General features: G+C 47.6%; 1 protein-coding gene across 3 annotated transcripts in view; it reads right to left on the reverse strand.

Annotated features, from left to right (window-relative positions):
* The window catches only part of NR6A1 (nuclear receptor subfamily 6 group A member 1), a 98,309-nt gene that overhangs the window by 41,884 nt on the left and 42,391 nt on the right, over positions 1-14,034 (reverse strand). The window lies entirely within an intron of this gene.

Here is a 14,034-nt window from a genome sequence, read left to right on the forward strand (position 1 = left end):
ATTCTCAATTTTCACGTAATCCAAACCAGCAGCTCCTAGGCCACAAATAGCACCCACCCCAGATAGCACGAGGTCCCTAATTAAGATGTACACGACTGCAAATAACTGCCAATTTTACTAGACTAACACTAGGGAAAAAAAAAAATCTTCCATCCTCCTCTCCGCTTGTGAAGCTACACAGAGCAAACTATTCACATGCTTATTACTGACAGATAGCGAGGCTGCAGCAGAGTGGGGATGGCTTCTCTGGGTGTAAAGGCTGAATCGAATGTGCAGTATTTAAGACAATTAGATTTTCAAAGAAACCACACTAAACATTTCTTTCATGTGTAATCAAATTATGTTAAAGCAAACCTCATAATTTAAACCATTCCATTGGTCAGCTCCTATTTGTTTTCCCTGCACCCTCATTTTTGCTCCAGATCTGTCACATTACATTAACACCTTTCCTACTCACTGCCTACAGAAATAACAGCCTTCGACATGCCTGCACAATCCATTTGTCCTGCTCTAATTACTTTTTGACATAGCCTCTTTTGCTGTTATCTTGCCTTTTCTGACCTCTGTCTGTATTAAAGCCATTTAAAACAATCTTTAAACTCGGTATCTCTTGTGACGTGTTTTAGATGATACTACTGGAGTATCTGGCAGCAACATTTTGTAAATCAAATATTTAAATCTATGGTAGTAAGATAATGTACTTGAAGAGGAAAGCTACTACATATTGGTAACAGCTACAACAGGCTGCTCATAACACGAGTCCCTGGGACTGCAACACATTTTCAGGATGAAATTCCTGTAGTCATGAAACTGTTCTACATAACTAGGCAGCTCAAAGATAAACTGGGTCATCTGTGTACTAAGGAATTGCCCTTAATTTCACAAATGGGGAGGAAAGCAGGAGAGACTGAGAAAAGTGGTCATCTTGCACAAAAAGAACCCCAAGGGCCACCAAAAGCATGGAGCAGACAGAAGAGGACCAAGCAGGGTGCACCAACAATGGCAGCTCAGAAGGAAGCATGACAAATCGGACTCTTCTCCAAACCCAGAGAAGAAACCAAGACTCTCTAATCCCAATATCGCTCTGTTTTCATCAAGCCCATTCAAAAAATGTGCCCTCGTTTTCTTTTGTGGCTGATTACGCAGAAGATGAGCCTCTAATTACCAGCTCCTTCCCTGGCTGCAGCAGCAGAGGATCTGCTCTGTGCCAAGTATCTGCTTCAGAGTCAGGAACTTATTCCACGGGGTGGAACTAATTTTTTGGGTATCAAGTTGATCCCTATGTACATATGTCTCACAATACAGTCTAACTACATCTTCACGTGCTATTTTCCACATGATCCAGCCTCATGCTAACTTAATTGGTAGCTAGTCAATATTTCACAAACCTACATTTGCTCTGGTTCACTTACAGGGTAATTATCCAGTTCACACGAAGTCTGGTCTTCCAGATACAACCAGTACAGAGGCAGGCAGGGCTCTGCTGGGAAAGCACAGCTCTATATTTTGTCTTCCAGCTGACAGCACTATAAAACCGACGGGGGACAAAACCAGAGTCAATTAAAATACATTAAATGTAATGTAACAATGCTATGATTTGTCATAGCCATCCGAGAGATTTTATTTCTTTGAATTCCTTTAACTTCATCCTCATGGCACTAAGAGCCCATGAATGTTGTGGGAAGCTCTTCCCACGACGCTTCCCTACACACATTTTTATTTTCCCCTTTTTCTTTCCTGTCAGCAGCCCTGACCGCAAAAGCCAGTCTCATTAAGGCATCTAAACATAGACGGGCCCCGCGGATCCAGGACCAGACCAGTCTGCTACTGCTCTGCTCATAACACCCCCCTCTGTGGAGCTCTCGCATCTTTACGTGCCGCTGCATGTCAGCATGCTGGGGAAGTGGCAGGACGAGCGGAGACGGGCAGAACGAACGGCTCTGCCGTGGTGACGGCAGGGCAGAACGTGGCCACAGACCAGGTGCTCCAGATTCAGAAATGCACTTTTTGCTGGAATCAGTTTTTGGTTTGTAAAGTGACTATTGCCTGCCTTCCCCATTTTTTCACGTCTATTTCTCAACTTTTTTTTTTAATACAGCTGTTTAGCCTGGGATGTGCATTATCCAAACCATAATAACTCCCAGTTATGGTAACCCCACTCACATCTGTATTAATAGTGTATCTAAAATCAGTGTACTGTTCCCGTGGTGTTTCCGTAGAGGAAGTAACCTAAACACGTACAGGGCTGTGCTGCGTCAGACTGCGCCGGCTCCCTGCGAGCCCCGACCGGGACTCAGACAGCAGCCAGAGCAGATGCAGAGTAAACAACAAATTACAAATACTAAAATTAACCCTTCTTGCTTTTTAACTTTTTTTTTCTTAAGTAAAATTTACATTTATTTTAGAGAAAGACATTTAATTCTCAATTTAAAATAATTCTCCACGTCCAAATGCTTTCGGACCACCACCAGCGCTCTCCCATGTCCTCTGAAATGCAGTGCTGGCAGTAAAGCCAAATGGCTTCTCCTTACACAGTTTGTCACCATCAGGAGGTGACATCGGCCTTTACGTTTCTTCTCAAAGCAACCACAAATGTTTTGGGGGCACCTGTGAATTCAGAGTGCGTAAAAGTGGTTTATATTTTTAATTTGTCCTTTTTAACCAGCAAGTTATCGAGCAAATTGTGTCCAGAGCATCCATGCTAATTGGCTGATGTCTTACAGTCTGGGCAGCAGTTTATCTTGAGAAGAGAGCTCGGTGTATTTTAAGCCTACCCAAGTACCAATTTATACACCTCTGGATCCCGCTGGCAACCGACGGTCGGATTGCTGGGGGAATAGGTTCCAGAGGTAAGAAACAAAACCCTCCAAAATGAAATACCCCCAAAGAAGCAGAGATGCTCACAGAGACCCGTAGCTGCTTTGCCATTGATTTCAAAGAGAAAGAAACCAGCCCGAGACCGGCATTCGCCATCAGGTTCTGTAGGAGTCGGGACAAGGTCTGTAAAGGCTCAGCTAGCTTCTCAAAGTCCTACATTTCCTTCCACCGCATCCCAAAATGATGTGTCAACCATCTTGAACTGGAAAAGCAGGAGCCTGAGGTGACGCTGTGTTGGAGCACAAATGATGGAACGGCTTTTTAGTAATCTTGAGCTTGCATGACATCTAACAGCAGGAGCAGGTTAATGCCCAAGTTAATTACTGAAACAGTGTGTATATATGGGACGAAAAGCAACAGACCGCCAGACCTGGAACTGAGACTGCAGAGATTTCCAACTTTTATGCCTTGCAAGTGAAGAGGCTCCAAGTTCCTCTGTGCAGCCGGCAAAGAGGAGCATCTCTTCCAGCAGTCGGCTCGAGAGCAGCTGCCTGGCAAAAGTCAGGGACCTTAACTCCTTGTGCAGGAACCTCGTACTCAGAGGATACCCATGTTAGGACAGTGATTACTTCTTAACACATGCCTCTAAATTACCTACTGAAGGAATCCACCTTTCTCCGTGACCGCCCGGGGACAACGGCCCCTGAATTAGGGGTGTTGATTTCCCCTCATTAAGCGTGTCCTGAGCTGCGCTCTGCTGGAACAACTGTCCTCTTTTCGGCTACCGCTGCAAACTCAAGAGACACGCTAAAACTTCACGGAACCCAGGGCTGCTACCCTGGTTTGACTAGCTTTGCTGTGCTGGGAATGTGAAAATGGCAGATTGCCTGAACCAAGCAGCCTCTCCCCGTTCCTCTCGGGGGCTGAGAGCGGGTGCATCCGAGGCACAGCTGCGGCAGTGTGTCTGTGCGTGCCGCAGCAGGACAGACAGACCAAACTGCCCTTCCCCGGCTGCCTTCCGCTTTGCCAGCTGAAATCCAGCCGGCCGCGCTGGCTGCCGATGATTTCCATAAATACTCCCACAATGCAGCGCACCCGGGTTTAGCCGGAGGGATCCTCTGCAACGCGAGGTGCTGTAAGAAATGTGAGATGATTGTAAAGGAAACAAGTAAGATTCAGATTGTAAATTAAAATGATCTACCCCAACAACAGCTCCTGGATTCCAGCGTTAAATTTTTGAAATTCCAATTGTGTTATATTTTCACATTGCTTAAGATAAGCCTACTCGTTTCTTAAAAGTTAAAAATTAAAATCTGCTCTGCGTTAGCGTTTTGATCATGTATCTTGAAAACAAGGCAAATAAAAACCTGCCGGTGCTTAGCACCAGGCATCTTATCAGCAGAGAATACGGGGCTATTTGTGCTGCGTTGTGATGACTTTGCAGCACACGTACTACAGAAAACAGCCTTGGCTACTCACACGAGACACTCTCAAATGTTCAGAGTCATGGCTCCGAGCACAGCAAGCGTGGCGTACCGTGTGTTAGAACAGGCTAAATCACATCCAGCAAGTTTCTACCCCAAATTTAGCAAACTCTGCTTGCACTACATTTATAGGAGCAAATGTAAGATATTAGACAAAGGCAGCACTGGAATTAAAACACAGTCAATATTTGGTTAAATCAAGAGTTAGGCTTATATAGTTCTATAGATATGAATGCCACTTAACAAAATGGAATATAAATACCCGCAGGGCAGCGACCCTATTATTTAAGGCAAAAAAGACATCCATCTTTTCCTGTGTGAATTGTCATCCCGGATATAAGTCTTGCCGAAACCTAATTACATTATTGCTTATTATTTGTAACAAAATATAAACATTTTCCTTATGCCTTCAGACAGCCATCACAGAGGAATCCCTACACCCACGCCTTAATATATACTATCGTGTAAAATATAAAGTACTCTGATCTAGTCTTATCCACCCACTAAATTGCTCCAAACTTTTCCGTAGACATATTATCTGGAAGTCCAGGGAGAAGCTGCTTTATGCAATGGCAATATAGGGAGGGCAGGGTGACAGTCTAACATGGTGTCCTGCTGGGATCCAAGAATAGCAATGCCTTAAAAGGCAGCGATGTTGAGATCACAAGGAAAAGAGAATTAGGGCACAGCTGTGGAGTTCTGTAGGCTAAAACATAGACTCAATATGTCAGAGAAAATTAAATCACAGGGCTACATGTAATTTCCAGTCTCGTTTATAACTTAGCTGTAGCTGTGCAGAATTTGTACTTGGGTCATACGTGTGAGTCGCTGCGTTTCTGCACAGGGAAATAAAAAATGAAATCAATTTTAAAAGAAAAAAGAAAGGAGTTATATGCAAACAGCAACACGAACACCTATGTTCCAAACGATGTTTACATGCTGATGCAGCTCAAGCACGGTTTTATAGCCAGTCTTCTATCCAGCTCTTGAGGACAAACAGGAAAGGCACAGCAACGCTTGTGGAACAAGCAGAGCTCACCGCTTTACCTGCAGTACAAAACAAAGAACAACTAAACCAACACATCAGCAAGCTAGACATATCTGTAAAATGCCTGTGTTTTCCTGTGGTTGTCAGATAACAGAAAGAGACCTTGCCTCAAAAATGAAGGTACCAAAACTGATAACAAACTTTTCTGTCAGCTTTTTCCCCCTTGAAGAAGTGATGTTCTTAGTTTTTCAGAACAGTATCTACACATAAATTTGCTGCTATTTCTTTATGCTTGAAGACCAGTGCTAGCTTCTCCTCTAGAAACATTCAATATCCACAGAATACGGCCCATTATGCTCTACCAGTATCTACCGTTGCAATCTGTGTCCAACTGATGAATTTTGCGGGATGCCAGGGTCTGCAACCATCGGCGTGAGAGCTGTGCTCGGAGCCGGGAGGTTGCGTGCCTTCTCCAGCGTCTTCTCCCCAGCTCCAGACAAACCTCCGGAAGGCACCACCACAGAGGTTACTACAGAGAGCTGTTAGATGGTACGAACTGTGGATTCGGCGGGACCCGTGGATGGAGAGACGGCCTTTCGGCAGAGCAGGACAGCCACTCCTGGCTGAGCTCCATCCGCCCGGGCAGCAGCTGAGCCATGCCTTGCCCAGCACCAGTGCCCAACATTACCTGACAAGGAGACTTAAATTCTTTCTCTCAAAGGCTCTGAAGGCCAGGGACAGGTAAGAGAGAAGGTGGAGGAGGAAAAGGAGCTGGCAGCAAGGGAACAAGAGACTGACCGGGATGAGGCATATATGGCGAGCTTTCCTAAAGAACTGGTACTTGAGCACTAACGTGATACAGAACAGCAAGAAAACAGAGGTAGGAAGCTGCACGTAATTACAACTTTGTTTAGCTAAGTATATTTCCTGTGGAGCTTACAAAGCACGACTGCATGCAAAGTATGCAGATTTGTTGATATCAGCTATCGTTTGTCACTAAAGAGGTAAATGATACATCTGATTTGTATACAAAGTTGAAAAACTGCTAAAGGTTATGCTTGAGCTGCAGACAGAGGTGTGGACCAACGACCTACGGGAGCCAATGCCTACGAAGGGATAATACACGGAGAGATTTTACAAAGGGTAAGAGACCAGCAGCCAACAGACGGGGAGAAGCTAAAACAACCCAGCGAGGGACCCGGACGGGCAGCCCAGCCAGTGTCCAGCCCAGGGACGGTGCTCAGCGGGATGTGACCTGCCGAGCCATCTCTCACTGCGGGACTTCCAGAGCAGGGCGCGCGTGGCATTGCTTGGGGAAAGCAGGAGCGTGCCGTCACAGCCATCCCCTGAGGAATGAGATAACCAAGAGTGTAGGGGATGAGAAGTAGTGTGAGAATTCAGTTTGCAGTGATGACGGGGGGAAGGCTGCTCTGGAAGCTGCTAACATCGGGAAGGGTTAATAGGGCAGTCCTCGAGCCACACGTCTGGCACACAGGGGTACACGTGCACACCGCAATATAGTTAATAGAGCAAATGCCAAACGTTTGAGATGAATTGTTTTTTCTAAGCAGCACTATGTATTACCTACTGTAAAGCGCAGCCTAGTTCATACATATGCAACACTTTTCACAAATACTGCACGTGGTGCAGAAAACAATCCCGTAAATGAGGATGCAAAATGAGGTCAGTGATTCTCTCAGAATACACTTTGAACGAAGGCTCCTCGCAGCCACACACGTTATCGCCGTCCACACGCGGGTCCTGGCGGCGATCTGCTCCGTCCTCGCGTGGCGGGAGCTCAGCCCTCTGCGGCGGGTGTGCGGCTGCTCCCAGCGCTCGCCCTGACCCAGTTTCCTGCAGTATTTCTGCATAGCGACAGAGGTCCTAGCAGGACAAGTGTCACCTCCCAGCCCACGGGATTCTCCATTTCCTCCTGCTTCGACTGGAAGAATGTGTTCAGCATTTACACGCAGGCACGCGCCAGCACGGCATTACACGCGAATGTATGTAAAAGGCATAAATCCTAGGAGCAGAAGGAATTAGAACGACAACAAAAAATCCTGTTCTCATTTCCACAATATTCCTCCGAATTAGACACAGGGCTGTGAGAGCGGCTAAATGAATATCCACCCGACGGATCCCCCTAAGTGCTCGGAAGAAGCCTGGCTGTTCCATTCTGGCTAACGCTCTTTTAAAGGGACGTTGCGCATTTCTCTCTAGCTGGTTTGAGCATCCCTCTTACCCCGAATCAACCCTGCCCTTCGAGTTCGACCAAAAGAAATACTAATATACTGAGCCAACCAGAGAATTATTATTCCTTCATTACACCTAGCCAAGGCCCTGACGCTGTGAGGAAACGCATTTTCCCACCCTAAGCACTGCACACCTCCCTTACTGTCCTATTTCCTATTCACTCGGTCCCTACAGAATTACAGTGTATTGACTGCAGATGCACTTGCAGTTCTGATGTCATCTTAAGTCTTTTTCTTCTTTTTTTTTTTTTTCCCTAGGTGAAGCATCTGTATTTCCTCTGTTCTGAAATTTTGTGCTGAAACTATAACAAGCCAAAAATCTCTTCAATGGGAAATTTCACAAACAGAGGATTATGACTTCAGCTACAGAATAAGCAGCAGGAGCAGATGGAACTCTTCAGAAACAATGATTCCATTTTCATGCAAATTTCCTTAGTAGTTAAAAAAAGACGAAGAAGAAAAAAACCACCAAGATATCAGAATGGTTTCTAAATGGAAGGTTTTTGAATGATGCTAAAAGCAAAGGGCTGGTAGCTCTCCACAATCCCAAGCATTTTAGCAGCAGCCAGGGGAAAAAAAAAAAAAAGCATGACAAACTAAAACCAGACTCTGTACCTCCTCAGAGTCATGATAAGAGAAATGGAAAATGGAGTGAAAGTATATTTTAGTTTTTATGATTTTTCAACATCATCACTGGCTTTGTGATAATGCATACTTCAGAGCTAATTCTTATGCTCTTTAAGAGCACAGCCTTCATTCATGAAGCAGCATGACAAAAATTCTTTATCCACTTGATGACTACAGAAGGTGACAGCCACCGAGAAAAAGACAGCCACAGGGCCACTGTCAGAGTGCTAACCTGCAGCGTGCCTCTCTTTGAGTACAAGTGCTCCCCTGATTACAAGAATACAGACATGCATTTTTCATAGCTGAAATGTGGAAACTGAGCCAATTCTTTTGTTATTAATACTGGCAGCATACTCTAAAAAAACAAATACATGCACAGAGTTAGCAGACCCCTTTTCTGGCTCTTCTGCTGACTTGTTACTTAGTTTTGGTCCTCTGCCTTCGTTTTTCCCTCTCGTTCACTCCTCGAGAGAATTCAAGCTACTCCCTGACCCTCAGCGTCCTGAGGATAACTGACTGCGCAACACGCTGCCTCCGAGACGTACCGCAGTATAAAACACTACGCCGTTTCGTATACAGAATACATTTTAATGGTGGTAAATGGGAATACTTTGGAAGGCCCACTTTTAAAGGCTACTTTTTAAAGTGAGGTTTTAAAGCAGAGAGGAAACTATATGCACTGAAAAGCAAGAAGGAAATCCACTGCTGTTTGTCACCGCTTCCCCCCACACGACGAGCCCCGGGAAATGCCGCAGCCGAGCGGCTCCCCAGCCAGCAGCGAGCTGCTGCCCCAGGCAGCGCCCGAGGGCTGCGGACAGGGCTGGCAGGGACAACCCCTTCCCAATACCCACTCCAAACCCAAGTGTCCTTCCTGGCACGGGCTTTCCCCGATGCTGCTCCTGAAGTTTTGTACCGAGTCTTCATAAATTTCTGTCAATTCTGTCAAACAATTTATATCTCAGTTTTGTTTTTTTTTTTTTTTTAAATTAGTTTTCTCCTTCCTTTTTCACACGAAAGAGATACAAAGTTAGCTCTAAATAAGACTGTGAAGAGTGGTGAAGTAGAGGCCTCTGAACCATGTGGTCAATACCGAGAATACTTCTGTTTAATCCCATTCTACCTACACTTATCCCTTTCATCGTGTCACTGGCCAAACCTTTTCACTTTGAATGTGAAAATGCTCTCAAACTGAATCTCCTTCCTTCCTCATCGAGTTAGAGGGATTTAAGTAATGGCAGCCTCGGAAAGGACAGAGCACATACAAAGTAACTCCAGAAAATGGGCTCAACAAGGTTTATTTTCGAGCTTTTCCTTGCTTGCTTCTTAGAAGGACAAACAAGTAGAAACAATTTCTTCAGTTAATCCCTCTTTGACCGAAATTAACTTTTTCCAAACTATTTTCTTAAATAATTTGTTTTACAATCTTGCCTGAATGAGCTCAACAATGGACGCGCTTCCATTTCCCAAGGAAAGGAAGAGGGCCAGCGGGGGGGCAGGAAGATAACCTCGCTGGCCTGACCCGCGCACTGCCCCAGCAGGTCCCGGGAAGGGGCAGGGTTATGGAGCGCAGGACTCCAGGCTCCTCTCTCAGAGCCGGGATCTGCTCGCCCGCTCACAGTGGGTTTTGGTTTTGCACGACTTAATTCACAGTCTTCAGAAATGAAGGCCAAGGAAAAATAGTGACCAGGACGGTGTACCACGCTACCAAAAGGCAGGTGCTTCCGCTCCGGACTGAGCAGCAGCAGCTCAGGGTCAGCACAGCCCTCAACCGCAGGAACTGGCTTAGAGTGAAAAGAAGTGCTGGCTTTCATTCTGAAGGCTGCTGGAACATTTTAATAAAATTCAATCAGTCAATGGACAGTAAACCACCGTATCATCACAAATCTGTCTGAAGGCATCTCTATCAGTTAAGCCCCTTCGGTTCCTCTTCACCCCGCTGCCAAAGCGCATCTCTGCTAAGAGCCGACTTTCTGGTTTCTAAATATCCCCGCTGCCGCATTTCCCACATACGCTGCTGCACCATTAGCAAAGTTAACGTGGATGCAGACGACGACCGCAGCAAGCCAGCCCTGTCCTTTTCCTAATGCCACTGCGGTGACGGAGCAGCCAGCCGTTACAGAAGCGCAGCCAGGAAGGCGATTATTTACAGAACAGCAGAGTGTCCCCAGCGGTCCCAAATCCTTCTGCGTTCAGATGAACGCTCTTCACGTGTACTGCTTCTCTGTAGCTACAACAAAGATGATACAGGGGAAGAAAAAGACAAGTATCTATCACTTAAGCCCTCGCTTCTTAGCTCGCTAGGCTTTAAGGTGTCAAGAGAAATGAGACACATTTGACCTGTCTGGGTCGAGCATCGTGGATCTGAACAAACTGACTGCAAGATTCTTCCTCCCTCCTTCCCCTGCCTTGTCACGGTTTTCCCCAGGACGGGAACTGCCAGAGAGTAGCTGGGAGAGGCACAAGGCAGTGCAGGCATTGCCTCTCTTTTAGATGCCTCAACAGTTCTCCGTCGCTTTTTCGAGTTGGGCAAATTTTATGCAGCAAAATGTAACACAAAGTTGATTACAGTATTGTAAAACGGCTTAAGGGCCAAAAACGGGGTCAACCCCCCACCTCCTGCTCCCAGCCCCATCATAACTGACAGGGTCCTGCAGGGCCCGGCTCCTGCTCGCAGGAACGGCCGCGGCAGAACATCCTCGGCCGCGGTGCCCTTGCCTGGGAAACTTGTTCTCCACGACTGCCCCGGCAGTTCATTTCCCAGTGGGAAATAGTGTTTTCCATAGATTTAGTGAAACGCAGTTCTAATTTAGTAATCCCGACGTACATCCAACTGAAGAGGACCTAATGTTTTGAAAATGAGAGCAATATAATTAGGACGAGCCTCAAAATATTCAAGCAACTTAAACATTTGAAGATCACCTCTGACATGGGAGACAGAAAGGTATCTGGAGATTGGGATAGGATTGTGTTTATATACTATGCCAAAACACCGTTCCTTTTTCTAGACCCTAATGTTTCATATTCGAGGACTTTTACATCATTTCTGCAAATCTTAATATCAGTTTACCAGAGGACTTCTGACTCTTAGTTACTGAAGTTTTGAAATTATCACAATCTTGTATTAGGCAGACAGCAGGAAATAACTGCTAATTCAGGATTTCTAACATACCACGAGTACTAGGCTGGGATCCAATCTAGGCTATAGACCTAAAGGTTTTTCAATAAAATTTGCCCCACTCATTTGTTTTTTAAAGCAAGTCTTAAGACTAAAGCGTTAGCAGAAATCACAAGGATATTACATTAAAGATTTCATTACTTGGGCATCGTATGAGGCCTGGGAAGTACAGCAGGTCTACGAAGCCACGCACAGGAGTCTTTAAAAGCTCCTAGAGTTCAGCGGCCATTCAGATGGCTCGTAAAGACCATACTACCCTCAAAGACATTCTTACAGTTTAATTTTTTATTTTTCATAAATAGGATCAAAAATATTGCATGCTTTTCAGCCAGTGCGACCATGGCTGACCACCCAGAAGCACATTCATACCCCAGTATGCACAAGAACATGGCTTTTAACAATAGCATCAACTATGTCTTAGAAGAATCGTCAAGTGACTCGAGAAGTGAAAGATAATCTTTGAAAGAGGAGACAGGAAGCTGTCTGGAAACTAGAGAAGTTCCTAGAGTGGTTATTGTGGGCAGAACGGAGAGCAGATATGAGCTATCTCCTTCACACTCATGACAAGGAGGTGGGAACCTCTTCATCCACATCAATAGCAGCTGCGCGACACTGATACGAGCCCGGGTCACCGTTAAAGCAGCATATTAACTTTTTTTTTTTTCCCCCCCCAAATTGCTTCTTTTTGGATGAGTTCCATATAACTGTCATTGTTTTTTTCATTTCATTTTCATTTTATGCATTCATCCAGCCCTTGAGCGTGAATTCTATGGAAATCCACATCAAGAATGCCCAAAAGGCACCTCGGACCCACCCCTCCCACTCCTCCGTGTCCCAGAAGGGGCTCCTAACGTAGGCATCAGGACACGACGTACGATGCTCAGCAAACCCACGTTCCACTAGACCAACCAAAGGGCACGAACCGCGTCGCTGCTGCAGCACCTTCCTCTCCATCAGTCACCAGTGCGTGCTCACTGCCTCGGGGAGCTGGGGCTGTCCAACCAGCGCAGCAGAGGAATCCAGAATCAGCAGTACGTTACCGTAGTCATTATGAAAAGCATTTTAACAGCAGCAAAACACAGAGAGAGAACGGGCATGGAGTGTTAGAGAAAGAAAACCTTTCCTACGGCGCACGTTTTGCCTCTAGGGTCGTAGCTTGGGAGGGACCTCAGGCATCATCTAGTCCAACCTCCACTCCAAGGAAGGTGTCCAGTACTTTGGTCTCCCTGTGTCAAAATGTCCTCAGAGAAGAAAGAAAGGTCAACTACTGACAACAAGCGGAGACAGAAGACTAAAAGGACTGGAAAAGAATGAGAAGAGAGAATGGAACGAGTACATTAACCTCTCCCTACTTATCTCCATGGTCTTGCATTCCCACTGAAAACGCTTTACAAATCAAAGTTGGCGCATCCTCATTGTGCAATTCCAGAGACATCCCGGTGCCTCCTTTTACTGTTCCAGCACAGGGAGAGGTCACAGACAAGTCTGTGGGAGCAGCTTTGAGTTTTGCTAGTCCAAACGCACTGAAACTAGCAGGTTAGCGGAATTCATTGATCATCAGGTGGTCTCACTGGAGAACGTGCTTAAAGGCATCTTATTTCTGTCCTGCAATTAAAACGGGAATAGCTACTCTTGCCGTGCTCTGACAGCAGCGTTGTTACTAACAGGGACACTTGTAAAACAGACGGAAAGTTGCCTCGATGTCCCGTACGGTTTGGAGGCAGCTTTACCGATGAGATGGGTGGGAGTCGTCCAACTGCTCTGGAGGAGACAATCCCCGAGATGTTTTCCAGCAGCCTACAGCGTACTTTAAAAGCGCTGGAACCTTACTATGACATATTGCTGCCTTTAAGTACAAACACGAAGTCGACTCACATTAAATAAATGTAAAAATACGTCCACGTGCTGAGCAGAGATGCCGCGCCGGGCCGCGCCGCACAGTGACCCAGTTTCCCAGTGGCCCAGCCAGACCAGCAATAAATCCCCGGGTCCGCGGGGTCGGGGAGGCCGAAGAGAGCAGCCCCGGACCGCCTGGCCACAGCTCGCCGGGGACCGGTACCCTCCCGGCGGGCTCTACGTGGCCGGGCGCCGGAACGGGGGTGACAGCCCGGCAGAAGGGAAAGCGGGGGGCCCGGCGCGCCGGGCACCCAACGCGTTGCTCCGGCGTCGCTCGCTCCCTCGTTCGGGGTAGGTGCGGTCTGGCGAAGCGACGCGTTTCCTGGGGCCGGAGCGGGGGGTTCGCCGCGGGCTGGTTTGATCCCATTGTGCGGCGGCGATACGGCACGAATCCCCGCTCGCTGCCGCGGGGGCTGAGGGCGCGGGGCAGCGCCGCGGGGGCCGCGGGCCGGGCGGAGGCAGGTGTCGGTGCGGGGGGGCGGAGGCGGCGCCGGGCCCGTCAGACAGCCCCGCCGCCGCCCGGCACCCAAACAAGCGGCCCCGCGCCCCGGCCTGCGCCCCGCCGGCGGGGGGGAACCCTCCGGTGCGCGGGCCCGGCCCAATCAGGAGGAGACCCCGCGCCGGGACAGCGAATCGGCGTCGCCGCAACGCGCACATGACCGGCTGCGCCCCTGCCCGTCATCTGGGCCCTATATAGCGGGGCGGGGGGCGGCGGACGGGGCTGCGCGGCCGGCGGGGGGAACCGGCGGGGCCCGCCGAGAAACTCCGCCGCTTTCCCGGGCTGAGGCCGCGCCT

This window comes from Balearica regulorum, chromosome 20 (assembly GCF_011004875.1).
Source record: "Balearica regulorum gibbericeps isolate bBalReg1 chromosome 20, bBalReg1.pri, whole genome shotgun sequence".
In the NCBI taxonomy this organism is placed as follows: domain Eukaryota; kingdom Metazoa; phylum Chordata; class Aves; order Gruiformes; family Gruidae; genus Balearica; species Balearica regulorum.